The sequence below is a fragment of the Grus americana genome, chromosome 3 (genome assembly GCF_028858705.1).
Source record: "Grus americana isolate bGruAme1 chromosome 3, bGruAme1.mat, whole genome shotgun sequence".
Classification (NCBI taxonomy): domain Eukaryota; kingdom Metazoa; phylum Chordata; class Aves; order Gruiformes; family Gruidae; genus Grus; species Grus americana.
In genome coordinates this window covers 16,384,422-16,404,685 of record NC_072854.1, presented here as the reverse complement: position 1 = coordinate 16,404,685, position 20,264 = coordinate 16,384,422, and the positions used below count along the sequence as shown (strand labels likewise).

Below are 20,264 nucleotides of genomic sequence, written 5' to 3'. Positions count from 1 at the left end.
ATAGCCAAATCAGCAACCCAGACGGTGAAAGGCTCCATTTGCATCACCCATCCAGCCCAGAGGCTATCTTTAGACACAGCAGGAGCTCTGTCTGGTCTTCAGATCATCCCAGATCTCTGGGGGTGAGTGTGAGGAGGCAAGAACAGGAAGGGGGAAATGTACCATGAAAAAAATAAAGTGTGTTTAGTCTTGTGGGCTGGAAGTGGAAAAGAGATCATAAAGGAGCGTAACCAAAGCGCACTGACAAAAAGGAAACATTAGACCTTGAAAAGATAAATAGATTTAACGGTGTTGTGAAAGTATTTTTAACTTATGAGGACTTTCTTCTGCTTTACAGCATATAAAGAATAGTGGATACTTTTTTGGTTTTATTTCCTGTCTTTTTTAAAGCTTGTCTTCCCCAGTTTTGTCTGGCACATTCTTAACTAGAAAGGACAATTACCAAATTTGTTTTCAAAGTATCAAAGAAGTATTTTGTCTTCTGATTTGAACTGCCACTGTTGTGCAAGTAAAAGCTGGTCTAATGCAGTGCAAACAAACAAATCTATGCTCAGATTTCTGCACCAATGTAGTGCTTTAAAGACTGGTTTAGAAAATGGCTTAAGCAAAACCATGTTCAAATTGATTTCAAATTGACCAATTTGACAATATTAATTAACAGGCTTTAAACTGTAGTTGTTAAATCAGTGCTAAACTGCCTTTGGAAGATGCTTCAGAGCTTCTGCAAAACACTTCCCTGGTTTAACAGCAGGCTGTTGCTATTTGTGCACGTAGAAGAGCCCTTGAAAACACGGGTTTGAGCAAAGCCAAAGCAGAACTGTCAACAGCTAAAATAGAGCAGCTACCTAATTTTAACTATTAACTGCCAAAACACGTGTTTCCCTTTGGAAACAGGAGGAGCAGTTTCAGAAGTGGCTGCCCCTCGCAGCTGGCTGCCTCTCTGCGAGAGGTTACTGCTCTGGCAGTAACCGCGTTGGCAGATTCAGCACGGTTGTGCTCCTCACAGCACAGAGGCGGCTGCTGCGGCTCGGTCTGCTTGCAGAGGGAGTCCTAGCTAGGACATCAAACTGCCTGCTGGAGCAGCTAAGGGCTGTAACCTCTAATGCTGGATGGGGCTGATGCTTGGGGAGCAAAAGCACCTTTAAGTGCTCAGTCAAGATTCATTGGAATACAGCTGCCGGTTTATTCAAACGGGAGGGCCACCTTCATAAATCACACCGAAGTATCCTCATGCCTAACTTCTTTTGACCTTATTGCTTATACCTAACGTACCCTCCCTAAAGGAAAAAAAAAAAAAAAGAAGAGAGAGAATTTAGCTTATTTTATCATCAAGCCCTAGCAAGCTTCAGAAGAAAATCAGGTTTTTAAGCTGTTGGCTCCCTTTCCTTAGAGAGAAACACTCACAGTCTGCAGGACAGCTGACTTGAAAAGAGCACCAATAACTTCAACTGGCTGAGAGTACGTCTTTGTAGCAGCCCACTGCTGTTCCCAAGGGTCTTGTGATCCCCCAGCCAAAGTTGCTTATGCGCCTTCTCTTCTGGCTCTTTGTTCCGGGCTCCAGCTCCGTCTCTGCGGCAAAGCCCTTCCCCACCCCAATTTGGGCAGCACCATTTTATTGACAGAGGTTCCCACTTAAAAACACCTTCCACGGAGCAAAAAACATGGAGGAGAAAAGCCAGATCAAACCCACTAATTGTGAAATTCAAACGCCACCCAAGGCTGCCGGGCAATTCTCCGAGGTGCATCCTCGTCTTCTCACCACGTCCTCAGTGGTGGAGTGAGGGCAGCAGAGACAAATCAGCTGATCAGTCTCCATCCTGATCATGCTGCAGTTCTGGTGGCTAGTTCCCGAGAGCACTTTTACCCCAAATAGGTGTTTTTAAAGAGATTAGCAAGTGCCGGGCTGTGGTGGGTTGACCCTGGCTGGAGGCCAGGTGCCCACCAGAGCCGCTCTCTCACTCCCCTCATTCACTAAACGGGAGAAAAGGCATAATGAAATGCTTGTAGGTCGAGATAAGGACAGGGAGAGATCACTCACTAATTGTTGTCACGAGCAAAACAGACCAAACTTAGAGAGGGAATTCATCTAATTTATTACTAGGCAAAACAGAGTAGAGGAATGAGAAATAAAATCAGATCTTAAAACACCTCCCCCTACCCCTCCCATCTTCCCGGGCTCAACTTCACTCCCGGCTTCAACCTTCCCCCCCTCAGCGGCACAGGGGGACGGGGAATGGGGGTTACGGTCAGTTCATCTCACGGTGTTTCTGCCGCTTCTTCATCCTCAGGGGGAGGACTCCTCTCATCGTTCCCCTGCTCCAGCATGGAGTCCCTCTCACAGGGTGCAGACCTTCAGGAACAGACTGCTCCAGCGTGGGGTCCCCCACAGGGTCACAAGTCCTGCCAGCAAACCTGCCCTGGCGTGGGCTCCCCTCTTCACGGGTCCACCGGTCCGGACCGGACTTGCTCCAGCGTGGGCTTCCCACAGGCCACAGCCTCCTTCAGGTGCCTCCACCTGCTCCGGCGTGGGGTCCTCCACAGGCTGCAGGTGGAATCGCTGCACCCCCTCATCCTTCCTCCATGGGCTGCAGGGGGACAGCCTGCTTCACCATGGCCTTCACCACGGGCTGCAGGGGGATCTCTGCTCCGGCGCCTGGAGCTCCTCCTCCCCCTCCATCTGCACTGACCTTGGTGTCTGCAGAGTTTCTTACATCTTCTCACTCCTCTCTCCGGCTGCAAAAGCTCTCTCTCTAAGTGTTTTTCTTCTTCTTAAATATGTTATCACAGAGGCGCTGATTGGCTTGGCCTTGGCCAGCGGCGGGTCCGTCTTAGAGCCGGCTGGCATTGGCTCTGTCAGACACAGGGGAAGCTTCTAGCAGCTTCTCACAGAAGCCACCCCTGTAGCCCCCCCCCCCCGCTACCAAAACCTTGCCACGCAAACCCAACACTGTTGGTGATGACAACATTGCAGGAATGTGCTGTCACAGCAGCCTCATGCTAACCATGAGGAAGGACTTTTCTTGATGGGTAAATTTGCCTACACACAGATCCTTCAAAGTTATACAGCAGGGTAAAGTCTCTCCTTGCTATTAGACTGCATGCTCCAAAGATCTCCCTAACGACAAAAAGCTGAACTTCAGGTGTCTGTAGGAGACACCTCAGGAAAAGCAAGAACGCCCACCAAACTCCAAGGACTCCTGCCGCTGTGATACCTTTACCACCATCAAAAGGCATCCCCGAGTGCCACAGCCTACCAGCTTTTCCTCCTCTCACACTTGTTACTTGTTTGGCTCTCCTGACCATGTTCTCCAGATAAGCCACAAACTTTCATGACTTTTTCTACTCTGAAATAGGGAATTGCTCCTTTTCCTGAAACACACACACACACAGACACAAAAAAAAAAAAAAAAAAAAAAGAAGAGTTTAAGTAACTTTCTCAAAATCACACAGGAAAGTGCAGGTAGAAACTAGAACTGCAGTTCAGTCCTACCAGCCCAGTGTCCCAATTGTAAGACCATCCTTCCTTCCAGATGCTCAGCTTTAACAGGAAGCCAAGATAAAGAAGAGGTTTCCAGTGCTGCTGTCCCCACCGCTGCCTGCTCTGCAGGGCAGGAAGCACCATTGTTAGTCTGAGCTGGGCAATCCCCACACATCCATCTCCGCAGTGAAAATACAGCCAGTATCAGCAGCCACAGCCAAGGACACTGCTGATGAAGATGCCCCGTTGAAACAGATGTCTGGGATGTTTGTGATCATCAGGGTTGGGGGTACTCTGCACCCAGACCAATTCTGATGCGGAGTTTTAGAGTCCTCAGCAGCCCAGATCAGAGCTTGCCCCCTTCCTGGCTCACAGCTGCTCTGTAGCTGAGAGTGGAAACATTTTTGCTTGTGTGTAGAAAAACATGGACACAGAGGAATGTCCTTTGCAACACATCACATATACAGGAACACTCTGCCACCATTCCCACCTTCCTCAATTGCCTTAATCGACATAAATCCCATAGCAGCTAAACAGACACGAGGGCCCTATCTGCTGCCACCATTCCCACCTTCCTCAATTGCCTTAATCGACATAAATCCTATAGCAGCTAAACAGACACGAGGGCCCTATCTGCTGCCACAGCCCTGGGAACAGGGGAACTCTGGGGACTCCGGGATGAGATGTGGACACAGAAAAAAAATCCTGTGTCTGAATGCACATTCATGGTGGTTTCTTGAAGAGCATTGCTGGGGTGCCAGGACTGTCCTGGACTCCAGGACTGTCCCAGGTGGGCTTCTGACTCTGTGGATTTGAGCTCGCACGGGTAAAATTCTTGCTGCCTTCCAGCGACAGTTGCATTTTTACAGCATGCAAAACAAACAGATCCCCATCCGAATGAACAGGCCTTTCTGCCAAAACACTCAATCATACAAGCAGTCTCATCGACCTTGCGGGGGCCGATCCGATGAGTAAGGACTAGTCCCATGAGTAAGACCCATGGGACTGGACGCAGCTTGTCATTTTTTTTCAAGTGCGTGCAGGCCTGCTAAAGCTGACCTGCAAATCAGGAAAGAAAGCAAACATTAAAGGTTATACTGTCCTCTCTTCTAAAGCAAACCCCTGGGGTCTCTCCAGAAAGCCCCAAACTTGGCAGTTACAGCACCCTTGCCTGAAATGAGAACATCATCTGACAATTTAGACGAGCTCCACCAGTTTCCCAAACCTCATTTACTCTCCTCGCTTTACCTGGAGTAGTGCAGTAGTCAACATGCTAAACCCCCCAGCACGTACTTAGAAACAATCTTCTCTAAAAAACGCATGCAAAAGTGTTAACGCCTGCGTGGTGAGAAGGGCCGGAGCAGGGGCTGTGGGCAGGTAACACCACTGGCTTTCCTCTCGTCAGACATTCATCTCCATTTTCCGGAGTGGGTCTGAACAAGACGCTCTTGCTAGACCTCCTTGGACGAATCATTTTTCCTTTAGAAATGTTTTTACTGATCCTACCACAACTGAATAAACCCAGACAAGGAGAGTTTGCGGGAGGCAGGTGTGCCATTCACGTTCCCTGCTCTTTCAGTAACTCATTCACACACGTACATTTACAATAATGTATGTTCACCGTGTGTGACAAGAAACATAACTGTAACTTCTGCAGTGTCAGCAGCATTGTTAGCTTCTGGGAACGAAGAGCAAACAAAAGCACATTGTAAATGCTGGTTTAGTAGGGAATGCCCCAAGACAGGAGTCACTGGAATTTGTCATGTTCAAAATCACGTGTTTGCATTCTTCCTGCTCATTTTTGCATGCTGTTCTCAGATTTGTTATCACCAAATAGCATATGCATGCAAGATGCATATATTATCAGCTCCTGTACGTACACATAATAATTTAATTTCCTGAACTCTCTGAAACATCTCCTGCTACACAGCTGACACAGAACAACAGAGAAGAGAGAAAATATAGTGGTGACACTGACCTAGTAAAAGCTTTGCTGCAGCCTGTTTATGGGGGATTATTACAGTGTGCTGATTAAAGAGATTACGATTATCTCTTTATAAGAGATTTATCTGCTGTGATTGTGTGTACATAAATACCTCACTGCAAGTAGCTGGAGGAAAAGCTATAGTCAGATAATACCAGATCCAAGACCAAAGTATTTGGGATGAGTGACAACAAATCTCTTAGAAAGCAAAGAACGTCTAGCCAGATGCCTCTAAATCTTGGCTAGGTAATATTTCATCTGACAAAGCCAGTGCCCAATCCCCATCTGGCAAGAACTGGCAAAGCTCCAGTGACCGGCTGAAGAGCTGGCCTATATCCAACAGAAATCCCATCTTTCCCTTCTGCTTCTGAAATAAACCGGGCAGAAAGTCAGGAAACCTAGCAAAGTCAGAAGTGAGCTAATGGCTGTTACGGGTTGAGGTGGGCTGCCATAAATCAGCTTTCAGATTAGCCTTTGAGAGGCCCTCTGCAGTTGTAATGACATACTATGCGGCGTACACAACACAGTTGGGGTAGGTCATGTCAAATCTATCATGTTGCAGACGTGAAGCAGGGGTAAAATCCAGACCTGTACTTTTTTTACGCATTATTAGTCCATGTATTATTTCAGCTTTAAAAAAAATTGCTGTTTGAAGATTAAAGGTCACACGAAGTTGATGTCAAGCTCACCTCCAAATAAAAATCACACGAGATGAATTTGCACCATTGCTGACCACAAAGCCACAGAAGGGCCACCCCAGGCGATGCAGACATGGGCGCCAGAGCAGACACTGCGGCAGCAGCTGCGTTGTTCTGTGCTCCCTGACGGAGCAGCTACAGCTGTGAGATGCACGTCCCTCCTGCAAAGCTTCCCCAGTAAGCAGGACGCTTTGCCCGCTTGATCGGTACCCTTGGAGTCACTGGGGGATGGAACTGTTTAAATTGGGGTGTTGCAAAAACTGGGACTTCAGAGCAGATCAGTGACAGCCAGTTGTTTGTGATCATCTCTTCTGGCATGACTACATGGGAAAAGGCCCCTTTTAACTCTGGGCTCTGGCACAGCAGCTCTAACAAATTTTGCCACAGTGGTTTAAGACATCCCCTTTATCTTGCAGCACATCCAGACAGGGCTCTCAACTGCACCCCAGCTACCCAGTTCAAGGCATAGGGAATGAGCCTGTCCACCACATGGGCACCGAGGCCAGCCGATGGCACCCGCACTACTCTGCTGCCATGTCACCTCATCCTTCACCTGGGACAGCACGACAGTTTGGGGGGTGACTACAGGGAGGATAGGACTGCAAAGCAATTTAGTGACAAAATCACCCCAGTGGAGAACCATGGTGCACACCTCTTGCTGTTTGAGATTTGTTGTTAGTGCCCCCGGCTCCTGGAAAGTCCTGCTCAGGAGGGGTTACCTGCAACGGAAATGACTGACAGCCCAAAAAGCAGCAGCCACCTTCGTTACAACAGAGAAGCATCCAGCGAGCATCTTCTGTGCAGCAGCCCAGAGGCTAGTTCGTACCTCCTAAGAGATGGAAAGATGGATCCTAGGCTCTCACAGCTCCTAGGCTCTGCTCCCACGCTTGTGCCTTATCTTGGCACCTCTCACTCCTGGGTAGCCCTATGCAATAGCCCCAGGGACAGGCTCCTCTTTGGCTGTGAATCTCGCTGGCAAGAGGTGTCCTCCTCCAGCCTTGACCTGAGCACTGGGATACAAGTCAGACGTGGTGGTTTCAGACATAGTCCTCTCATCATCATCTTTGATTTGCCTGTCTGCTTGTGCTAACTGGAGCAAATCTCAAGCTTATGTGACCTGCACCATAGAGGGAATTAATGCTCCCCTTTCCCTCTTGAGACCTTTTCTGCAGCCCATGCTTTGGACTTCTGGGTCCCCACAGTAAATCCAGCTTCTGTCTCCTTTCACGCTTGTTTCCAGTTACAAGGGGTATGAGCAGGAGGTGGGGTGTCCCAAGGCAGGCTGGTAGGACCATCAGCTGTGTGCTGGCAGCTCCCCGTGCCCCTGTCCTGACTGAGCTCCCACAGGAGCTGGCAGGCTCTCCTTCAGACCTTCATCTTCATCAGAGCCTCCAAGCTAGCAGAGGGTCAGGGCAGAGGCCTCATGGCTGATCACACCACTGTGTTGCTCAGTCCAGATTCAAGGTCCATGGAGTTCCTTTGCCGGGAGCTGAAAGGGTAGATATTTTCTCTGGGAAGCAGGGCCTAAACACAGAAATACTTTAAAAGAAAGCAGTTGCTCTTATCTTCTACTTCAGTGAAGGCAAATGATTTACGGTTGCCTTTGTCTTCTACATTAATGAGAGGCATTATTCCCTATCCCCTTAATTCTTTCCACCTTCCACGTTCAGCACTCCTCAGTTGTGAAACCTGGCAACTCCTCCCTGGGCTCATCCAAATCTGCTGCCTGGAAGACTGAGCTGCGGCACTTACTTTTCCTCTTGCTTGCAATGCTACAGAACAAATCAACATCTGCTACCAAGCCATGTGATAAAAGGAGACGGTTGCAAAAATGGTCTCTAACACTGAATGCAGACTTTTATTAGAATAAGAAAAAACAAATTATTAACACTATTCTGCCTCTCTCCATGCTCCTGCCAGGGACAAACCCCATTACATACCATGCTGCAAATTTAAAAGCAGCAGTAATCCATGGATCCTTGCAACTATGATTAATTCTATCTGGGAAGGAAGAAAACCTCAGAATTCAATGAAGAAGTTACCACATACAAAAGAGATGTTGCCTAATAGTGACCAGCTTTTATTTTATTAGAACTATAACACCGAAATTAGTTGCTAATGTTTTGAGGTCTGCCTTTGATCTTAATAATATATGTGGTGAGAATTGGACAAATCAGTAATTGTCTCCAGCTGGAGACAAAGCAGTTGGAAGAGAAGTCATTTCAGGATTCTCTGTAGTTGCTTAAGTAAATCCTACGATTAGGGACATGCAAATTTTACTGGGGAAGGCAAAAGAGGAGGGATTTGCAGTGTTGAACAGAAAAACAAATAAAAATTATTTTAAGTGGGCCAGAAACTGAAAATGCTTGATTTTAATTAACTTCAAGAAAATGGAAAACTCAGTTTTGGCCTGCTCTATCTGCAGTGAAAGCCAATGGCTGAGTTCCCAGCTGCAAGTGACAAACCTATCCAAAAGGTTTGGCAGAGGTGGTACCAAGAGGGAGAGGAGACATGACAGAGAATTGGTTTTGCAGGTTTCCTCTGCTATATGAGAGCAGTGGATGAAGACCTCCCTCTGAGCAGTGTCTGTTAACCACTTCCACATGCCATTCTGAGCAGGATTATTCCAACCTCACCTGATGAAACTGTCCTGGGATCTGCAAAATGTTTAAATATTAATTTGGGCACAAGTGAGTAACGCTTCGTAGAGGAATGTTTTAACCATAGGCTGTGGAGTACTTGTTTCCTTCTGCAGTCCAAGCTACATTTTTCTGTAAAGGACACCTGTCCTGCTTGCTGAGCAAGGGCAGCCCTACCCTCAAAATGTGTTGCTCCTCAGAGGTGAAGAGATGAAGACTTCTCTAGTAGCTGCTGTAAGAGACCCCAGTCTTCTTGCCCCTGTTGTGAGTGATGCCCAAATCCTTCACAAGTCCTGCCTAAAAAATCTGGGGAATTCAGATCAGCATGATCAGTAACAGGCCAACACTGCACTTTTTAATGAAAAGAACACTCCCTATAAAGACTCATTAGGATCCTGGTTAGGATGTTGCAAGGTGATCTTTGATTTCCCTAATGCTGGGAGCTAGTAAGGACACACAGACAGTACCACATCATCTTCCTCCTGCAACTACCATGTGATGGCTCCAGGATGCACCTGGCTTAAATGGATGCGATTCCTTCAGTCTATCTACATTACATACAGAAGTACTTTTGGAACAGCAGAGGCATGTTATGTCCTGTCAGGCTCTGTTTTCCAGCAGGGTTACAGAAATGCCACCTTCAAGACTACCAGCAGTCAGACTGACATTCTTTCAACCAGGTTTTATTCCACAAACACATTCCTTATGCTCTAATTTTTTGTGCTATGCCTGCATTTAATGAATGCAAATAACATAACAAAAAGTAAACAAATGAAAGAAAAATGCTCTTTAATCACTTCAGAGGTTGTCAGCAACAGTTAAAAACAAGCTGGAAATATTTTCATTTGTTGCTCTGGTTTCAAAAGCATTAAAGATCTTGCCCCACAGGAAAAGGAGAAGGCTTGTGGAGGTGGAACGCATTTATGGACTGCAGGGAGCTGTTTGCAATTATTATTTGTAGAACATACCTTAATGGAAGTACACTGAAGTGGTTTACTTGTGGTTCAAAGACTGGGTGTTACTCATACTTTATATGTGGTAGACACTATGAGGTTGGCTTGGGCAGGAGCCATCAAACACTTCTGACTGCTCAGCCTCATAACACGCATGATATGGGCATGGAAGGCATCTTCAGGTTTCTTCACACTAGCTACTCAGTGCCTGGAAGCTTTTTTGCCTCTGAGGAGGAATTTCCAGGCTTGAGTATTGTGGTTAGATGTAGGTCTGGTCTCCTGGACCGAGGATCGATGAGCTGGACTGAAAGTTAGAGGTTCAGCTATCTTCCTGGCAATACTACTTGCCTATAAATAACAGAGGACCTGAAACTGAGTCCCTGGAAACAAAAGGCTGTAGCTCACATAAATCTTCAGACATTTTTAAAGAGGACATAAGGGAATATGCACTAATTCACTGTTTGCTTATACCTTTTCTTGCATGTAGTGATTTTCAAATGCCAGTTCTTCTTGTTTTGAGTTACTTGGGAGCTCGCTTTGTCTCTGTAACTGCAAGTTATGGAGTTTTTTTTCCATCTTTTTCTTCTAGCATAGTCTGTTAGCTCTTCAAGTCTATTGCTGTCCAGTTTCAATGCTATCTACAGGCATTGGTTTTGTTGGGGGAGAGGGAGCAGGACTCAGTCAGTGGCAACTTGCCCACGATACTGCCTTGAAGAACATGCCCTCTGAAATGCACAGGCATCAGCATCTACTGTAGCTGCCCTCCCCACCATCAATATTGCCCTGCATCTGGCCACACGGACCTGCAGGTTAGCTTACAGTCCAAAACCACAATCACACCAAAAGCAGAAACTGAGAGCAGTATGTAGGGATGAGACTGCTATCTGTCCTGTAAGCCCATTCCAGTTTTGTCCTTTCTCCCATGGAAAGCTCATGGGCCAGATGTCTTGTGAAACTGCTCCTTAGATGCTTCATTTGGATCTTCACCACTTCTGCTGTGATGACAGCTGATACATACGGGCTCAGTGGTTGCAATTCCTTTCCCCCAGGGCCTGAAGCCACCTCGTTCCGCTGCTTGCCCTCCTCCATAGGCAGGCTGCCAGGAACACAGCAGACTGACACAACGTTGGCTCCAGCGCCTACAAGACCTGGCTTATGGCTTAGCCTGGCCTTTGAATCACATCCTGGCGTGTCTGCTCTGGTGCGCTTCAGAGGTGTAACTCATCCTCAGCCTCCATGGTGACTGCAACAGTGGGAAGATGACATGCTGGCTTGTTTCAGCCTTTCCTTCCTTTTAGCAGCCAGGACCTCCTCCTGTCATGTCCTGATGACAGCCCAGAGGTGGGAAGAGGAGAAGTAGGCACTTTACTCATGGTTTCCACAGAATCACAGGGAACGGGATCAAAGTGACATTCAGAGGTCCCTAAGTCTAGGAACAGTCTAGTCTTTAGGCAACCTGGTCTAGTGGAGAGTATTCCTGCCCATGGCAGGGAGGTTGGAACTAGATGATCTGTAGTGCCCCTTCCAACCCAAACCATTCCATGATTCTATAAACCTAGCTTCCCTTCTGAAGCAGGATAAGCTCTACCTACCCCACGTGAGAGAGACATTTAGCTAATCTGCTCTTAAGCTCCTGTGATGGAAATCTCACAGCCTTCAGCATGCTCACAGCAACATACAAATATAGGCAGACCAAAGTTACCTGCTCCATTGCAGATATGTAAGGAAGAGTATAAGGAAAAGGACAAGTACAGAGTGATCTTTTCTTCAGTAAGTGCTTCCAGCTTCAGGCAATCACTGGTTTAAGGATTTCTTGAGCTGGAGATGGCATCTGGGTTCTCAGGTACAGTAAATCTCAGTAGATTTATCGCTTGTGAGCATATCTTACCCTTTCTAGGACTAATACCTACATTTAGCCTCCATAATAGCCTATGACTAGCTTCACAATGTACCTATACATCATATACATAAATACTCCATGTGTTTGTCAAACATGCTACCTGATCATTTCATTTGATGGTACCTGCATCTTACATTATGAAGAATATTTAATGGTAGTTCTGTAACCTTCCTCTGCACACCATTCCAACTATATTATAGGCTTCTACCATACAGCTGCTCAACTGTCTGTGTTTCCATGCTGAAAAGTCCCACACTATTTAATCTTTATTTGCAAGCAAGCTTTTCATGTCTCTCATAAAAAAAACACTGTTTGTCTTCAATGCATGGCTATACCACCCCCTTTCTTAAAGTGAAGTGATCAGAACTAATCATAACACCCAAGGTACAGGAGCTCTAGGGGTTCATGTATAGCACAGACATTTATCAATTTTTTTTTCTCTTCCTCTCATTTCCAATAACATTTGACTACTGCTGAACACTGAATCAATGTTTTCAGAGAACTTTCTCCAGTGACAACATCTTTCCTGAATACCAATAACCAGTTGAGAGCTCCCTGTTGTGTCCCTGCAGCCGACTGGAGTTTCCCGCCCGTGTCTGTGACTTTGCACAGCTGACGTGCCACGGCCGTGTCACAGCATGCCACGGTGACAGCTGTCGCTTTGGTTTCTACCCAGGTTTACTGAATTCTCCTACAGCTCTTTGCAGCCTTTATTTTTTACTTTCCTGGGTGATGATTTATCTTCCCAAATCACTTATAAATATATGGAAGAGCACAGGGCTCTACACAGATCCCTGGGAAACCCCACCGCTACCCTCCTCCCGCCAGAGAGCCTTTTACTGTCACCCTTTCTTTCCTATCTGTAACAACTTATTAACCCATGGGAAGGCCTCTCTCTCCTCTTACTCCATGACAACTGACAGAAATCAAGCCTAGTTTCCAAGCAAAAGGCAAAGTAAATTATTAATAGCATTTCAGAAAACCAAGTGCTCTGAATTGTTTGCATGTTGATGGATATCCCAACCATGGGGCAGCTTCTGTACAAGGAATAATTGAATAGTTCAGGACTTCAGTTTGGAAAAGAGATGATTTAAAAGGGTCATGAAAGAAGTCTATGAGATCAAGAGCATTGTAACAAAGAGGACAAAAAGGGAACAGCTGTCTCACTGCTTTCTGAAAGCCAAGAACTGGAATGAAGCTCAAGTGAAGCCACGGAGCTGGGCGCAGCACTAGCAATAGGAAGTGTCTCACCATGCAGTGGCAATAGATGTGGACGTTTAGATCTGCAGGCTTCAAGGGGAAGCTGGAGGAGTACACAGGAGCTGAGGTACCAAGGACACAGAAACCACATCCAGCTAAGGCTGTCTCCAAGCTAAATAGTGCTGATAGCTGGGTGACTATTAGGTAGAACCTGCTGCTGTGGAAACAAGTGTCACATGGCCAAGTAGACATGGGCTACACCATAACTATGCACTGCTCAAAGACAAGTTTCACGAGAAAAGTACCAACTCATCTGAAGCTGCAAACGTTCATAGGGTTTTCATCTCTCCCCAAGTGCTCTGACAGTTTGCAATCCCATTGCCGTTGTCTAATCCTATAACCACGCGAGAAAGCTGTGCAGTCACCTGCAGATACTGAACCTGTTCTCCAGGTGAAACTTCAAAGCCTTTTACATATAAGAGCCAACCAAAAATGGCATCGAAGACCTGAACTGTTCCTATTGTGGCTGCAGACATCTTTGTGAGCAGGATCCATGGAGTTTTAAGGGCACAAACCACACAAAAGTAGACTCTGCTGGTCTCCCTTAGCTCATCAGAAGTAAAACAGAAGAAAAAAAAAAAATCAGTGAATCGTTTTATTTATAATTTTTTTTTAAATATTATCTTTTTTCCTCCCTCCTAAATTGTATCTTCTCAGAGAAAAGGGTATCTTTGGTTTAAATCCTTAGCAACAGCAACTGAGGCACAGAGATGTTTTCACAAATACTGTCTCTAATTAAATCACCAGTTTCAGAGTAGGGAGTGCACCTGGCTTTCCCGCCTTCTGTGTAAGGCAGAACCCCTGTGCATCTAACCACCTTCCAGGTGTATGATGTGCCATACTGCCAGGAAATCAAAGCAAAGATGTAAAAAGTCTTGTCTATCAGAGCAGACCAAAACTTCAGCTCCTTCCCACACCAGTTAAGACAGTGTTCTGACAGAACCACTCAGTGGATGCAGAAACTTTCACCTTGCTCTTCTGAGACACAGTTCTTGTCTCATTCCTTCCGATTTTGGGACCCGTCCGTAGCACATACATCAGGAATGGGTGTGAAGCAAGGGAGCAGCAGAAGCCTTACAGAGCTTCCAAGGTTTTCCTGCATCCTCCTTCCACTTTGGGAAATTATTTGGCAATGAGGAACTGGGTCTACACAAAGCATACGGCAGGTCCGACACCCCGAGGAGGGCACCCTGCTAGATACACTCCTTCCCCTCAACTCCACCCGCCAGAACATCCCAAACCAACAGGCAATCAGCAAGCCAGACAGTACCTTGCAATTGTCACAGTAAACATACGGCCAGCATCGTCTCAACACAGGCAAGACTCCTTTGATGTCAATGAGAGCGTGGCTTGTGTCAAAGCAGCAGGATTGACCCTGTTGTTTCGGAGCTGTGTAGGTGGAAAAGACAAGACCTGCAGGTGGAATAAAAGCCCGAAGAAAACGAATTGAGAAATTATGCAGTAACAGTTCAAAGCCCTGCATGTGGGATGAAAGCTGGCTTATGCTTAATAAATCTAAGAAATGATTCAGTAATAGTTCATCCTGTACAATGAGTTCCCTGTAATTAATGTAAGCAGCTTCCACGAGAGCCAATACAAATTAAGTATCGGTCATTCAGATTAACTGTCTGCCTTTAGGCTGCTTTAGTTATGTACCAAAGTAAGAACTTTGAGAGAAAAGTAAGTCTTTCTCAACAATAACATGCTAGTCAACCCAAGCTACAGATCTGCTGTGGAGGTATTTGGACCATGGTCAACCACAGCTAGCTCTCACGGTATCACTGCTTCTCTGGTTAAACATAAAGAGATCCCGTTGATGTAACAGAATTTCCCTCTTTCAATGCTTGAAATCCACATGCAAAAGGGGTGTTCAAAGAAAACTGTTTGAGTAGCTTTCAAATTTCTTGCTTTATTTTGAGGCATTTGTATCAGATGCTTTAAGAGACCGACAGTGAAATGCCTCAGAATCATTATTAGCCCTTGTTTACTTACATCCTTCTGCCTTAGGGCTTAGTCATCTCTCTGAACCCCGTGGCCAGCTTTTCTTTTCTTTCAGAGACCCTTAATAGTTATGGAAGAAAATAAAATCTACTATGGACAGTTTTGGTTCTATTGCCTTTCAGCTTGGTGGTGAGGAACACTGCCTGGGTCCCACAGGGAGCTTGTGGTAATTTTCTGAAACACCGAAGATATTTCTAGATACGTTGGCCTCAAAATGCACTGCAAAACTGAAGGCTTTCAAGAAAGAACAGGATGATTCCTCAGAGAATGCACGGTAGAGGGAAGGCTAGAAGCATGCCTGTTGCCAAGTTCCTAGGACAGCCTTGTGCTGAAGATTTCTGTGCTGTGGTCAAAGCAGGGATAGGCCTTTGTTCTCAGATTCAAGCACCTTTGACCTCTGAGCAAGCCTGGAGGCCAGTCCGAATTCTTGCCTTAGCCAAGAGGCAGAAATTTTGACCTATGGGAATTACACAACCAAATACAGTAGAAGTTCGTTGGCCGTATGAGTACCTCACACAATGACAGATTCTTAATCCCCCCTGGTTCTTCAGCCTGGTTTGTATGCTGGTGTATTAGTTTAGATGCCCTAAAATGTGTTACTCAGTGTGGTGAGATAGATGAAGTGATGCATGAAGCAAGCCAGAAATAGGGATGTCTCAAAGTCAGAAGCTCCAAAGCTTCCTGTGATTAAGAAATTATTTCTACTTGGCTCCTATCAGTTAGTTGTCACCAAATCCCAGCTACATTAGGAAAACAACCATCAGCACTGATAATAATTTTCATTCCCACTGTTCCTACCTAGTGCAGAAATCGGTTTGCTGTTAGGACTTAACAGCTAAAGACAGCTTGAAGAACTGAAGAGGTTGTCTATCAAACTTCCTATAAATGGTTTATCCTCTGAAGAGTATTCACTAAAACCATTTTCCGTCAGCTGAAAGGAGGCTGGGAAACCTGTTGCCGACAGCTGCTGTTGGTCCCTTTCTTGATGCTGTCAGTGTCAAAACACGCCTACCCAGAAGGAAGGGAAGACAGAAAGGGTTCAGACAGCTCGGCACTCTGGTGCTCACAACCTGCAGGCACTTCAGACTGCTGCTCCACACAGGCACTCACTGACTCAGGCCTTGGGATTACATAGTGCCTGCCCATCTAACCCCTGATAACTCCAGATGTTGGGGAGGTGGGGAACCAGCAAATAATGTTTGAAAGAGTTTACATTTCCATTTCTACCTGACCAGCTCTAGTAACCTTGTCATGCTGGCAGGAGGAATCTGGTTTTTAAAAGACACTGAAGTGCAAGAAACCAGAGCAGGCCAGGACAGGATTGGACCCTCTGGGAGAAAATGGTGGTAAAATTAAAAGCTAGAAAGTCTTCACAGAAAACCCCAAACCAGAACAGATTAGTTTCAGCTCTTGAAAATTTGACGTTTAGATCAATAAGCTCTTTTCTCTGTTGGAAAGTGTTTTAAGAAAAACATTTGGCCACATCTCGTATGATTTTCCACCTTTCTTCTCTCCCTTCCTTCCCAGCTGCTTTACTGACTGCCTTAACTAGACAGTTACTCTTTTTCCAAATTATCTCTTTCTATGAGAAATTCCTCTAATTTCATGGGGAGTGGTGGTCTCTTTAAAGGAAGGAGCTCTGCTTCCCCAGATCTTCAGAGCGAAGGGGAAACAGTACATCTTAACTGACACAAAAGGTGAATTACTTTTCTGTGATTAAGAGGAAGCACATAAGTAATCACTAGAGACCAAGACAGACATCCACCATTGGGTATTACTCTCTAGAAATTGTTTCAGTAGACATCAAGTACACATCATATAACAAGGGAAAGTAAAGAGAGATCCTCTGGAAAAATGGTGGAGAGACAGAGCCACCTGCCTCAACGGATTGGTTATTTCATCCTCCGGTACCCTGAGGCACAGTGTTCTCTCCACTTGGGTCTAAAATCTCCCCTGCTTTGGTCACATTAAATATCCACCATATACTAGCAGCCCTGCCCTCACATCTATCCAAAATACCACCAGAGAAGTCAGCTTTCATTGCCACCACTCCAGGGAGGTCAAGTGTTTCTTGAATACCTGAAATAGCCTCGTGCCTCATCTCTGCTCTGGAGAAGTTTCCATCTTCTCGTTTTGACTGGAACCTTTCATGGTTTGAGAGACTGACCACAGAAATAAAGGACTGTCTCCTTTGAATTCTCCTAAGATAACTTTCTCTAAACTTACCGATACTTCTAATTTCTTTCCTTAACTAGCTAAACCAAAGGTAATTTAGTGATGCTAGTCTCCAGCTACATGCACATGTGGGATATTACACCCGATGTTCTTGCCCATGTCTATACTAAACAGCATCAGGCCCCGTCCTAAGCACTGGAGCACAATCATCTATGCTCTGCTTCTACTAATATTTAAATTGCAGCAATGTAGTTACCATGGCATTGTGCAAAAGTGATTTTTTGTAACCTGTCTAAAATATCTCAGATAGAGGATATGTATTTGCTGTGGAGATTTGTTTAAAATATTGCCTCATATTTTCAATGCAACAGTGTCATAGTCCCGTTGGGCAATCTCCTGTTTACATCTGGGAAAGGAGAAAAACGCAGTAGCTATGACAGGAGTGTTGCAAACCTCCCTTTTGATTCAGTTTACAAGAATATCAGAAAAATCCTAATAGACAAGATAATTACTTTTCACCACATTCTCATTTGCATAAGATCATTAAATCCTTACAGGCAAGCATTTTATGACCCCTACTGTACGCACTTCACTTGTGATATAAAGTTGCAATATTACAAAGGTTGAAATACATAAGAAAATATATTTACAGAAGAAACACTGGTAAATAAAATGGACATAATGTTAATTACTGAAGTCAGATGATGTGTAATTTGAATGTTGAATCTTTTGTGTAACTGTACATAATGTAATTGTGTATGTACGTAATTGTACATTGCACTTGTACTAATGCAGTAGTAAAATTCCTGAAAAAATTACAAAACATAACAATCCAACCCAAAACACCCAGACCCTTACTGAAGCAGAGATAGCACAGCAATACAGATGTACACAGAGCAGTAAGAGTGGAATTTTTTTGGGTTAAAGCAACATTCCCCCCTGCCTATCACCAACGATGTGCACAGGAGCGCGTGCCAGCTCTCCGAACCCCCACCGTGCACTTTGATGTCACAGCTCTCCACATCTCCAAGTTCATACAAATCCATTCTGCTCAAGATATGCCTATACACAATTCGTCTATGATTACCATTTTAGTGCTCAATGTCAAATCTGTGCTATATCTGTACAAATTTGTACTATGCATCCTGGAATTAACAGAAAAACTGGAGTGTAGAGATAGGCATCCCACAAGAAATAGCCAGATGTTAAAACAAGAGATAATAAGTAGGAGAGACAGAGCAGCTTTGGCAGAAACCGCTGTAGGGAAGGGAAGGGTGGTTCCAGGAACTGGGAGTATAAATTTTGATTAGGGCTGGGCTGGTATTTCCCACTTCAACTGCCTAGTTTTCTCTTTAATGAGGAAATGGGATTTTCACTTTTGCCCCACTCAATGAAAAATGGGAACAAGGACTTGCCTACATAGGTAAGCTGACCCACATGTCACTTGTAAAGCATGACTGCACTGGGAACGAGAGTCTTTTAAACTCATACCTCATCTTGCTGTAAAATTACTGTACTTAAACTCTAATTGAATGTAACTGTCAAAGCAAATGCAGCACTTATCTCTGCAATTATTTCTTTCAAACAGTAAGAGAAAAATTACTCCTTTCTGAACATGCTCAGGGTCAATCCTCAACCCATGCACTGCAGTCTAAAACACTAGGCAAACAGAGAACAGAAGGTGAGATCCTGAAAAACAGTCAGCAACAGATACATTTATGCATTTATACTTGTATCGATGATTTACAGCCATTGCAGTTTTCATTCACTTGTACAGAAATCAGGTTACTTTACCTCTGCTGACGTGCAAGCATGCAAACTGGTCTGTACTATGGGATGCTCACAAGTATTTCGTATGGAAATGCCACGTATAGTACAGACACAGGATAACGCATGACATTATCCACAGAAATTTGCTACTAGACCCCATGTGGATCAAGGACCTGAGACAAATTAAAAAACAGAGGAGGAAGGAAGTGATACTAAAATGCAGTTAACACAAGCAGAGTCATCAGAGAGAGGAATGGGGCAGAGAGAGAATGCCTAAATTACAGGTGGTGGAATGGGTATGGAAATTAGCAATACCCCATTCTGTAGACAGAATGACTTATGAACCACATTGCAAGGTTTACAGTAATCCAGCTACAGAGTCTTTAAAATGCAGGAATTCTTTTTCCTCCGGTTGTGTGAACTACAAGCTCTGATAAATCTGATTCTTTTCTGCAGGCTGTACTGTAAGTTGTCATTTTGGTGATAGGACTATTCTTTGTGTTCATCATAAAGAATCAGTTGTTGAGTAAAATGGGCTTTGAAACACAGAGATAACAATCAAGAGCTAAGGTTTATTAATAGATTTATGCGCTTCATTCAGCTTAAAAACCCCATACTTCCCAAGATCAGACAAAATATATTAGCTGTGGAAACAAGCCAAAAAATATATTTAATCTTTATGAAAGAGATAAAAAGATAAAACCAGTGAGGGATTCAGTTGAAGGATGGGACAAAGGGGGAAAATGACACCAGTCAATTAATGCTGCATGCCTCTTCCTTATGCCCTACAACCATTCAGAGTCATTGGGATGGAGAGGTCCTCTAAAGTTCACTAATCCATTCCTCCTCCTCAAGGCAGGCTCCACTATACCTGTAGGGTTCCTGCAGATGTTTAATCTGACATCGCAAGTCTTTCAGTGCACATTGCACAACCTCCCCAGGTAAGCTGTTGTATTGCTTCACTGTCGGTCTGCATCTGAAAGTTGGTACTTTCTTCCTGGAATTCAAGTCTTACTCATTTTCCCATCTGGAAACATGGAGGACACAAATGTAAAAGGCTGCTGCAAAGCAAGATGGAGTAATGTGAAAACTGTTACACTCTCCCTCACGTTTCTTCCTGAAGCCGGTAATGTCAAATCATACCTACTTTAAGCTCCGTACATAAACAAACCCAATGAGTATAAAAATGTGTGTATATACATTTTACACATATCTGCTATTTATACAGGGGATATTTTAAATCATACTTCATTATTTTGTTCAGATATGAAAAAACAGCGATGTGGTACAGTAAATTCATTGTTTTGTATAAACCGATGGATGCTCTCCATTTCAGACAATTATACCAGCCACAAGAACACACCATGCTTCTTGGCTTGGTAATAGCATTTTTGAAAGAACATTAC

The 20,264-nt window shown here is 44.7% G+C and overlaps 1 protein-coding gene across 4 annotated transcripts in view; it reads right to left on the bottom strand.

Moving 5' to 3' along the window:
* Positions 1-9,571: 9,571 nt before the first annotated feature.
* Positions 9,572-20,264, bottom strand: part of NOL10 (nucleolar protein 10) — a 68,938-nt gene continuing 58,245 nt past the window's right edge. For 3 of the 4 annotated variants that reach the window (XM_054821578.1, XM_054821579.1, XM_054821581.1), the window contains 2 exons: positions 19,730-19,885; positions 9,572-14,325 (listed from right to left, as the gene is read on the bottom strand). The gene's annotated coding sequence lies outside the window, so the exon portion shown is untranslated. Of the gene's footprint in view, positions 14,326-19,729; positions 19,920-20,264 lie in introns of all 4 variants that reach the window. The other variant, XM_054821580.1, reaches the window with a different exon arrangement.